Genomic DNA, 11511 nt, shown 5'->3' with positions numbered 1-11511 from the left:
TCCCCAGTAACTGGCATTCAGAGGCATGCTGCCTCTTGAGCCTGGAAATAGTGCATAGCCATCCCCATTGAAAGCCTTATCCTCCATTATGATTCCCACCCAGCAAAGCTGACAGAGATTGACTATAAGACAAATACTGTGCAGTGGTACCTCAGGTTACGGACGCTTCAGGTTATAGACTCTGCTAACCCAGAAATAGTACCTCAGGTTAAGAACTTTGCTTCAGGATGAAAACAGAAATTGTGTGGCGGCAGTGCAGTGGTAGTGGGAGGCCCCATTAGCTAAAGTGGTACCTCAGGTTAAGAGGTGGTACCTCAGGTTAAGAACAGTTTCAGGTTAAGAACGGACCTCCAGAATGAATTAAGTTCTTAACCCGAGGTACCACTGTATAGGTCAAACAGTTCTAAGGAATTGAAATATTCTTGTCACAGGAGGGGATGAATAAGACCTTCCAGAACAAGAGCTTTCAGGATGGCTATTGTTTAATGGGGGTTGAGGAGACATTCATGGGGAAATAGTGGAGGTGTGCAAGTATTTAGAGGAAACAGTTCAAACTGGAATCAGCTGTGGAATGATGCCAAAAGTGAATTCGCCCCCTAAACCTGACTGTGTGCTATTTCCCCTGCATTTGTTAAACTAGCAATTAATACCTGGGAACACCCTGTGAGTGTTCTATATATGGGAGACATATGGCAGTAATCCTTGGTAAAAACCTGCAGAGAGCTAGAAGGTAAATGCCCATAATTGTTGTGCTGATGGATATGACATTGTAACAATCTGGAAGCAGAGAGACCTGGTGTTTAGACACGCATAATATGAAGTATCAACAAAGTTTTTTTACAGGCTATTTACCTGTCAAAACACAGTTTATTGCTGGTGACAGGAGCCTTTTCAGATTGTCTTATCGAAACAATGGCAGGTCCCAGCCAGCATTCCCCAGGGAGGGACAGCGTTAGTTTCTTCTGGGTGAAGCCTGTCCTCCTGCATTTGGACATGACAAGCCAGCGGGAATTGCCAAATTCCATTCCAATGTGCTTTATGGAAGAAGCAGCTCCAAAAGCGAAAGCGAGATTCTGGGAGATGAGAAATCCCTTATCTGATAAGGCTTTATCTTGTAACCACAGGGAAAGGTGTGAGCTCAGTGGCAGACCACATGCTTTGCATGTAGACAGTCCCAGTTTCAGGACTCAGCATTTGGTAATGAAAACCCTGGAAAGTTGATTCTTCAACAATGATTCTTCAACATCAACTTCGTTGGACTGGTCATGTTGTGCGGATGCCCGATGATCGTCTTCCAAAGCAAATACTCTATTTTGAACTTAAAAAATGGAAAGTGTAACGCTGCTGGTCAACAAAAGAGGTTTAAAGACTGTCTCAAGGCAAATCTAAAGAAAATGTAGTATAAACACTGACAACTGGGAAACACTGGCCTGCGAGTGCTCCAGTTGGAGAACAGCCTTTACCAAAGTGTCATGGGCTTTGAAGATACTCGAACTCAGGACGCAAGGGGAAAACGTGCTAAGAGGAAGGCATGCTTGGCAAATCCACACCATGATCAACTCCCACCTGGAAACCAATGTCCCCACTGTGGAAGGACGTGTGGATCCAGAATTGGCCTCCACAGTCACTTATGGACTCATTGTTAAAACCGTGTTTATGGAAGACAATCTTACTTGGCTATGAATGATCTTCAAAGAAAGAGAAAAAGAAGAATGAAAACCCTGGAAAGTTGCTGACTGTCAGTGTAGACAGCCCTGAGTGAGATGCACCCGTAGTCTGACTCAGTACTCCCTGTGTTCTTATACAAAACCCATAGAACTGTCTGTGGGCGCAGCCACCAATGGTGCTGCTGCTTCGAACATGACCACATCATTGTCCCATCTTGCATGATCTCTCTCTTTCAAACACTGCCAGCATGGCTGAGGACCTGACCATGCTGAAATAGAAAATTGGCTGCACAGGTGACATCAAAACCAATCTGCCAGTGGATACAGAGGAATGGTGGGGTGGAAAATGTCCAAATTATTCAGGTGAAACAAATGTTCCTACAGCAACAGTGCCACGAGGGAACTGTAGATAAGGCAGCAGCTTTGCAGTGGCCACCACACCACAGAGAAATCCATGAAAATATGGAAGAACCCTAGCATAGCAAAACACCATAGTATGTGTGCCAAATACCAATTCGCATGGCAAATATATATATATATATATATAATTTTACCAGAGTTAAAGTATTTTTTGGATAAGTACCGGTAGCTTAATTCATTTTTTAAATGGAACCCGAGCACTGGAAAATGTCAGGGACCACACACCGATGGCTCTCATAATTAGAATTTGGGTAATCAAAGGCATTTAACACTCCTCACCAGGCTCCTCCTGTTTTCGATAAACTTGCTGTGTCATTAATTACATCTTAAGATACATTAAGAGAGTGTGTGTATGTGTGTGTGTCACAGATTCTGGGCACTGCAGACCAGTAAGGCACAGGCTATCCAGACACTGCATAACAGTAAGATAGAGTGTTTGGCTTTGGAACAGCCTTCTGAGGAAGTACCAATAAATTAATGAAAATGGCATTTTTCCAAATTATGCCCACTTTGTCATTTTGCATCTGACACACTTGTAACAGAAATGAAAAACCTAGTTTGCCTGCTATGTGCATTCAACTGGCTTTCTCCCCATGAGATCTATATGGATACCTTAATAGAATCTGCAAGGGCACAACCCTTGAGGTGATGAAGGGCCATGTAGCTCAGTAGCATCAGGGTTGCATGTAGAGAGGTCATCATTTCAAATCCCTGGCATCTCCAAGCAGGGCACTCCAGTTGTTGGACTCAGTCCTGTGAACCCCAACCAGTATCAGACAGGGATGATAGGAGTTGTAGTCCAAGAACGTCTGGAGAGCCACAGGCTCCCCATCCCTGGTGTAGCCAAGATTGAGCTACACCATTGTTTCCCAAACTTGGGTCTCCAGCTGTTTTTGGACTACAACTCCCATCATCCCTGGCTAGCATGGCCAGTGGTCAGGGATGATGGGAACTGTAGTCCAAAAACAGCTGTAGACCCAAGTTTGGGAGACACTGAACGGGACCGATGATGTCATTCAATATATGTTCTTGTGATCCTTATACTGGAGTTTAGTGAGGTTTCTTAGTAGGCACATATACACTATACTAAAAGCACAATTTGGTGTGTGCTTATTTCCTAGTAAGTCCCTCTGTGTTCCATTGAGTTGCTGGGTCAATATGCCTAGGTTTGCAGCCTTCGCTGGGAGTAGGCCTGAGTAAACACAGAGTATTAGGGTCCCTTTTGAAAAGATCCACACAATATTCTTTCCTGCCTTGCCCAGAACATTCAGTGAAAAACAAAAGACTCTATTCTTGTCAGACCTCTCCCTTTCTCCCGGAGTCCGAGTAAACAGCTGGGTCATTTGCTGCCATACCCCAAAAGTCAATAAATAACATTTATGGTAAACTACTTTTAATTAAAAGAAATGAGGTTAGAAGATTGCTTTGGATGCAAGAAGGGAAAGAAGGCCAAGTCATCGGTTGAGTAACAGGGTGGAGGTGCCACTTCCCCTATTTGAACAGAACTTCAGGATCAATGTATTTGGGCAGGAAAATGCCTAGTGAAGCCACATGACTGCATCTCATCTGGCAATAAATGTTTGTCAAAGAGAGAAGAGTAGATCTCAATACACAGTCCGGCTTTCCCACATTAATACATAAAACAACAATCATGTGATGCAATCAAATACAAGCAAAAAAAAATCTAATTCAGAACATTTTCACTATAACCTTTCCAGTCTCCACCATTTTGAAAAATAAATAATCTTTCAACTTGTACTTTTTTGTCAATTAAAAAAAAAAGTTAAACTATACTTGCAATTGCACTTTAATGAAACACTGTTTTAGTGTAATTTTTTAAAAGTATTTTTAAATTAATGGTATATTTGAGGCTTTTTCAATTGATTCCATTTATAATCAGGCTTATTCCCTTCCCCGTTTAATGTTATATTTTACTTCTAATGTTAAACCTTTTTGAGTTAGTCATTCAATCGCTCCAAGGGTTTTAAAGCACTGTACTGTACTGAAGATTTAATTTTTCTTTTTTCAATTATCCAAAAAGTTTTGTTTCAAACGTCAGGCTCCGGTGACTCAACCTTTCCCTACCCACAGCAACAATACATCGCCTAGTCCAGGTGGAACATAGCAGAATGAACACACACAAAAAGCCCTAGAACATCCAAAGTGTGGGGAATGAATTGCAATTCCACATGCAGCTTACAGCGGGAAAGTGCTGGACACAATCCTGAGCATGTCTACTTAGAAGCAGGTCTCGCTGGGCTCAATGGTGTTTACCACCAGTTAAGCATGAATAGGATTACAGCCTTAAGGGTCAAGGCCTTAAGCCTTAAGCCTTGGCAGAGCAATGCAGCCACCTTTGCTTCCACAGCCCCACTGCTCATATCAACCAGAGAAAAGTTCCCTTTTGCTACAGCAGCTACTACCAACAGGCGATACTGTGCTGGAGGTGCAGCTCAGTCTCCTGACCTCCCTTGACACTAGGACTGGATGTATCTGCCAATTTCTATTTTTCATTTTTTTCCAGTCTTAAATTCAGTTCCCTACATTTCTGCATCAGATTGCAAAAGATTTTTTTTAAGCCCTCATGAAATTTCAACAGGATTGTAGTGAAAATTTCTTATAAGGTATGCAGTGATAAAAACTTTTTTTTTGAATATGCAAAAATATTGCATTTTATATGTCATTTTCACTAACATTTCCCCTAATATACACATTTTTGTATGCATTATTTTGTTTGTAGACCTGCATTGCAAAATTCAGAGAAGTGCAATTTCAAACGATAACTTTTCTCATCTCCACACAATACATTTAAAGCCCCCCCCCCATGTTGGGAACTGTAGTTTTTTAAAAGGGGTGCTGGAGACTGATATGGCATGTGGGATAAAGCACAGTCCCCATGAATTTTTTGGAGGGAGCCATGCAGATTTTATAATGTATGGTTAGGATGTGTGACCTGTAATTTCAATTTGCAGATATTTTTGGAAGGGAAGAATTAGGTAGGCATGCATTAAAATGTGAAGCAAGCTGAGTTTCCCCAGCCCTATCTTACACACCATCTTTTGGGGATTTCTGCTTGCTACTGCTGGCAGGGATGCTACTGGCAGCAGCTCCCACCCACGATTTGGGTGGCTGTATTGGGGTGCTCCTTGCAGGTGGGACTTCCCCACTGGCAGAGGCAAGCAGAACTGGGCAAGGCAGGGCAGAAGGACTTCTCCACTCCCTCCAGCGCAGCAGATTGAGGGGCCGGACTTGCAACTAAGGTTAGCGCAACAAAACTCATTTCCTTAAAATGCATCTTTAGGATGGTGCATGGTAACCGAATCCAAACAAAACAGTAGGCTTCAGTTCTGGAGTGGTGGTGCTGGGGAAAACGAATTGTAATTATGGGAGGGAATCCTGGATTGAGCCCCCACCTTCCCCCTTCTGCCAAACACACTGCAATTAAGTGTGCAAAATTCCTGAGCGTCCTCCACATAATTTCTGAAAGCGCCGACTTCAAAGACTTGAAAAGTGGGAAAGAGGTACTGCGGCTCACTGACGAAGGGATATAATTATAGCTGAAAGAGGGGGAAAGGGAGAGAGAGAAATGCACACAAGAGCTCAGAGTGCGATCAAGGGGTTGCTCATCATCGTCATCACACACAGCTTCCCTTTTCTATTTATCTTCTGCTTTTTGTAAGCAGAGGCCTCTATTTACAGACGCACAACCCTATTAGGAACAAAGGCACATTCTGTTTGATGTGAATCAAATGTAGCCTATAAAAGGGAAGTCTGTGCCAGGTTCTTCTCTGATAACATGTTGTTTTCTTCTTAGCTCTTTGATACTTTGGCTGTGTTTAACTTCCCTCCCTGCTCCCCATTTCTGGTGACGAGGCAGGCAAAGATACATTACTGACCCTACCCCACCCTACCTGCCTCCATGTGCAACAAACACAACCCAGCACCCCATGAACAATTAAGCATAAGCCTTCTGTGGTTTGTGCCACAAACACAGTGGGTTAACCAAGGTTAGATGGGGTTCCATCCAAATGAAAGTCCGGGGAACCATCATGGGCGACTAGTCCTCATGAATAAATGCATTGCCAAACAACTATCGTGTGGGTCACCCAGCCTCTCTGTGTAGCACTTTTTGCCTGTTTTTGAGACTTCTTTTCTCCCCAAATAAACACAGGAACAAATGAAGCTGTGTTATACAACATTGGACCATTGGTCCATCAAGCTTCCAGCAACAGTTAGTGGGCTGGGGCGGAGTGTGGTGGCACTGCTTAACTGCCTTCCCAACATGGAGGTCACCACCATTAACCAAGGGTGGGGAGGCCAGGGCAGCAGAAGTGTCAGGTTGGCACTGTGCCAACTGCCCCTGCCCATGACACCCTCCCTCTCTTGGTTACCAGCAGAGACCTCCTCGCTGGAAAAGCAGACAAGCAACACCCCCTCCCCACCAACCACTACTGCTAGCTTGGTAATGTCTATTCTGACTGGCAATAACTTTCCCTGCTCTATAATATCCTTTGAGGTGAGGCAGTATCTAAAGTTTGGTTGCACCATAGTTCTATAAATGCATGATTCCACTGGCAGTTTGATTTTCAGTTCCTTCCCTATGGCATGGAATTCACCTTTTCCACAGCTGCCAGCCACAAACTGGGGTGACCTCTTCATTGAGCTCTATCCCCTGAGGTCTCATTCCTAGGCAGTCACCTCAGTTTCAGACCCCATGAGCATATATGTGAAATTAAGTAATGTTTACACTCGTTTACATTGAACTGCATTTGCCATTTTACTACCCATTCACACAATTGGGAGAAATCTTTATGAAGCTCTTCACAATCTCTTTTTGTCTTAACCATCATGAACACTCGGGTTTCATCAGGAAACCTGTCTACCTCACTGGTCACCCCTAACTCTTTAATAACATCTCCTTTAGATTATTGATCTCCTCTCTCTCTTTCCCAGAAAAATAAGTTAGTTTATCCCAGGAGGCAATTGCAGAGTGGAGTTTTATTTTGTTTGGTGTGTTCTTTTATCTATTATTTTATATTTATTGTTAGTCACTTCATAACAGAAGCCTCATATATACAGTTGCTAAATGTGGGTAGAAAGCTCCCTGTACCTCCATTAATTCTCTGCTGTCCACAGGACATTCTCCTTGAGATCACTGCCTTCCTGCACTTTTCCTTTCATCGGTTGGGATTTTCTTATACCCTCTCCTTCTCAGAGTATCCCTGGATTGATAAAATCCAGACTGAGGGATGGGAAAGTGTGAGAAGGCAGTGATTTAGAGGAGAATGTCATATGGAAAATTAGAAAAGTGGAAAATTAATGGAAGTACAGGAAGTGGACTATCCACATTGAACCAAAGTATGGATGAGCCTGTAGTTCTCTGGGTGTCATACAACTCTTATTTAATTCAAAATTTAAATTAACCAAACAAATTATGCAAATCAAAAACATCAGCAATCAGCACAAGCAAGCAAATGAAGTAACACAAACTTTTTTTTAAAAAAAACCAACCAACTGCCATCTACAGCAGAGACTTAGAAAACCAATCCTTAAGAAATAATAGCATTATCTTTACAAAGTAGTGAGGTTAAAACAGTATAAAAAGGCAATGTTTCTTCAGACTTCAAACAATCCATTTTCTACCACCATCAAAGCTAAAATAAGAATACAGCACATACTTTATTAACCCAATCCATTTCAGATTAATATTGAACTTTCCAACCACAAAGTTAGCCCGGACTTTTCATCTTATATTTGAGGATTAATTACCCTTCAGTTTCTGACTTGGGAGTTTGTAATACTTTCCACTCTCACAGAACGGATTACACCATATCCTTCATAAAACCTCTCTCTTTGTTTTCCTGTATAAATCATTATTAAGTCAGCCGTGGAGGGGGGGAAGGGTGCATTGGCAGTTGTGACTCCTCTGTGCAAACAAGAGCAAGACAGGAAAGCAAGCTTTTATAGTCTTGCGTTTGGCCTCAGGAGCTATTATTTGTTGCTCTTCAAGACTGGTTCCAAGTGAGGTCAAAGGGAAATATTACACATTGCAATTGCTCTCAGAAAGCTGCCAAAATGACAGGAGGAACTACAAATTGTCAGCTACAAATTGTCAAGCAGCAGGAACAAGCCAGCCAGCCAGCCTGCCTGCCTGCCTATAATATCAGATGTAAGGAAGTGACTGGCAGGTGTGAAGGGTAGACAATCTCTGTTACTCTCAGAACCTGTGACTCCTCTGTTTCCATTTGTTTGTTTATTGCATTTATATTCCACCTTTTTCTCCACAGAACTCAAGGTGGAGTACATGATTCTCCCCTTCCTCATTTAATCCCCATGACAACCTCGTGAGGTAGGTTAGCTGAGAGGCAGTGACCAGCCCAAGCACACCTAGGTAGGGAGAGCTTCATGGCCGAGTGAAAATTCAAACTCTGGTCTCCCAAGTCTTAGTGCAACAGGTATGAATGGGGCCAAGTACTTTCCATCTAAATCCTTCCCCCATATTTCACAAATGCTGATTCTCCTAGTGTGATTTGCATGAATGCACATCTGAGCCTTGCATTTCTCATGTTAAGATTGTTGGATACATATTAATGCCACATACACAAGATGACACCAGGGTATTCTTTGCCAATTGAGCAGAATTAGGCACCTCCAGTTCTATCTTTTTCACGATCAGACTGGGGTGGGTTAGAATCTTACTTCATCCTTAAACATTAATCAAAAAGGTAGAATAAATCTGACCATTATTTTCTACTCTTTAACCTTTCCGACTGTGTGTGCAACAGGATGACTAAAGGATGATAAGGAATCATTCTCTACTCTGCCTTAAGAGATCTTAAGTATTCATCTGCCCCCAAGGCCTGAGGTTCACTGCTCTAGACTTTGGAATTTGCAAGGGAAGTATGTGTCTCCTCTGTGTCACAAATGCTCTCAATATCTATTAAGTCAAAGGGTTCTCTAGTTCCTATATACAAGCTGCAGAAACCAGCAGGGTTTGGCAATGACTGGTGTCAATGGGTGGGAGTAACACCACCATAAGCAAGATTCTAGGAGCAGCAGGCCCCAGTGCTCATGACAGAGTTCAGAGGCCCCAGAGCCTGTGTGAATAAAAGAGTTATAACTCCAGTGTCGAAAGTGTGGGATAGCCAGCCTCACATAACCAACATACTTAAATCTAATTAATGCATGAAGGGGTTAATACCATAGAGTAAGCTGTCCTGCCAAGTTTAGTGAGAGGTCACTTCCGCTTACTCTGGGAGGCAATGGGTAATCAAGCCTATTCTATTGTCTACCTGATGTCCTGAACCCCTGGCCTACCTGGCAGTAAGTCAGTATGCCAAGTCCAAAGTCTGGGGGTCAAGCCACACAAGCAAAGTCCAAAGGTCAGGAAACACATTCTGGGGTCAATCCAAGTAGCCACAGTCCCACAGTCAGGATACAATCCAGAGTCAAACCTGAAGCACAATCCCATAACGGTCCAGGAACATCCAAGCCAAGGGCCATCAACATGGGCAGTTGAGCAAACCCAGCACCTCAGATCTGTTTCCTTTTTGTACTTTGCACACTGATTTCAGCATCTGGGCTTGATGAGGCATGTGACCCTCACCTGTTCTAAGCCTACTTCAGTTGAGGAATCACACCCCTCCCCCCAGAGCTAGTGAGCTCCATCTGGCCAGCTAGGGAGCTGGACTGTGGGCCCTTGACTGCCTCAACTTCCTAGAGTGCCACTCCTGCTGCTCCCTATGCCTCAGAGCCTGCCACATTTGTGGGGAAAGGGACCCCTCTGGGTCTGGCTCCTGCTTCTCCTGTACACTGACCTCCATTCCCTCGTCATCGTCCATCACTCTGTGTGTACTTTTTTCTCCACCCCCCCCCCCATTTGCCCCCATGTATTCCAGTCCCAGCTACAACACTTACTGGGATCCTCTTCCTCTTCTTCCTCCTCCCTATATACAAGCTGCCGAAACCAGCAGGGTTTGGCAATGACTGGTGTCAATGGGTGGGAGTAACACCACCATAAGCAAGATTCCAGGAGCAGCAGGCCCCAGTGCTCATGACAGAGTTCAGAGGCCCCAGAGCCCCAGAGGTGCCCACTGCGAAGGCAGTCTTGTTGGCCATATTTCTTGCTGGCATGAATGCTGGCAAAATGTTAATACTTTTATATCCTTTTTTAAAAAAATAGAAGTTCCTCAAACCCCACCCTCACAAACGCATTGAAAAATAATGAGGCGCTTAGTTCAGAAAGACAGGCTGTATTTTTACTTTATTGGGATTTTATGAGGAACAGTTCATTAAACCATGTGCTACTTGTAGCTAATGAGCTTGCATCTGAGGCTTCTTTGGGCAACAGGGACGAGAAAGACCGAACTTGGCATTTTAATTAGTTCAAAATGTCTGCTATGCTCATACACTCAGAAAAGTCAAGCAGAGTCTTGTTTAATATGGACAATTATTATGATGCCATGGGTGAACCTTGACAACATTTAAGTTTGGGGACCTCAACTTTCAGAAACATACATATGGAACATGAAAAAAATTACAAAGCAGAGAGCCCACTCAGTGGCGTAGCGTGGGGGGTGCAGGGGGGCCGGCCGCACTGGGCGCAACATCTGGGGGTTAGGGTTAAGGGGCGCAAATCCACGGGTTAGGGGGCGCAAATCCATGGGTTAGGGGGCGCAAATTACTTGCCTTGCCCCGGGTGCTGACAACCCACGCTACGCCACTGAGCCCACTTTAAGTATGGCAGGAGACAAGACTTGGCAGCTGAGTCAGCCATCAAGTTGCTGGTACACTTAAGGGCGATTTACTTTCACACCTCTCCATTCTTAAGGAAATCAGCCCTAAGTGCTCACTGGAAGGACAGATAGTGAAGCTGAGGCTCCAATGCTTTGGCCACCTCATGAGAAGAGAATCATAGAATCATAGAGTTGGAAGAGACCACAAGGGCCATCGAGTCCAACTCCCTCCCTGCCAAGCAGGAAACACCATCAGAGCACTCCTGACATATGGTTGTCAAGCCTCTGCTTAAAGACCTCCAAAGAAGGAGACTCCACCACACTCCTTGGCAGCAAATTCCACTGTCGAACAGCTCTTACTGTCAGGAAGTTCTTCCTAATGTTTAGGTGGAATCTTCTTTCTTGTAGTTTGGATCCATTGCTCCGTGTCCGCTTCTCTGGAGCAGCAGAAAACAACCTTTCTCCCTCCTCTATGTGACATCCTTTTATATATTTGAACATGGCTATCATATCACCCCTTAACCTCCTCTTCTCCAGGCTACACATGCCCAGCTCCCTTAGCCGTTCCTCATAAGGCATCGTTTCCAGGCCTTTGACCATTTTGGTTGCCCTCCTCTGGACACGTTCCAGTTTGAAGACTCCCTGGAAAAGACCATGATGTTAGAAAAGATGGAGGGCACAAGGAGAAG

Source organism: Podarcis melisellensis (genome assembly GCF_964234715.1).
Source record: "Podarcis melisellensis genome assembly, chromosome: 5".
Taxonomy (NCBI): Eukaryota; Metazoa; Chordata; class Lepidosauria; order Squamata; family Lacertidae; genus Podarcis; species Podarcis melisellensis.
The sequence above is the reverse complement of the archived record's forward strand: the minus strand, read 5'-3'. Positions refer to the sequence as shown.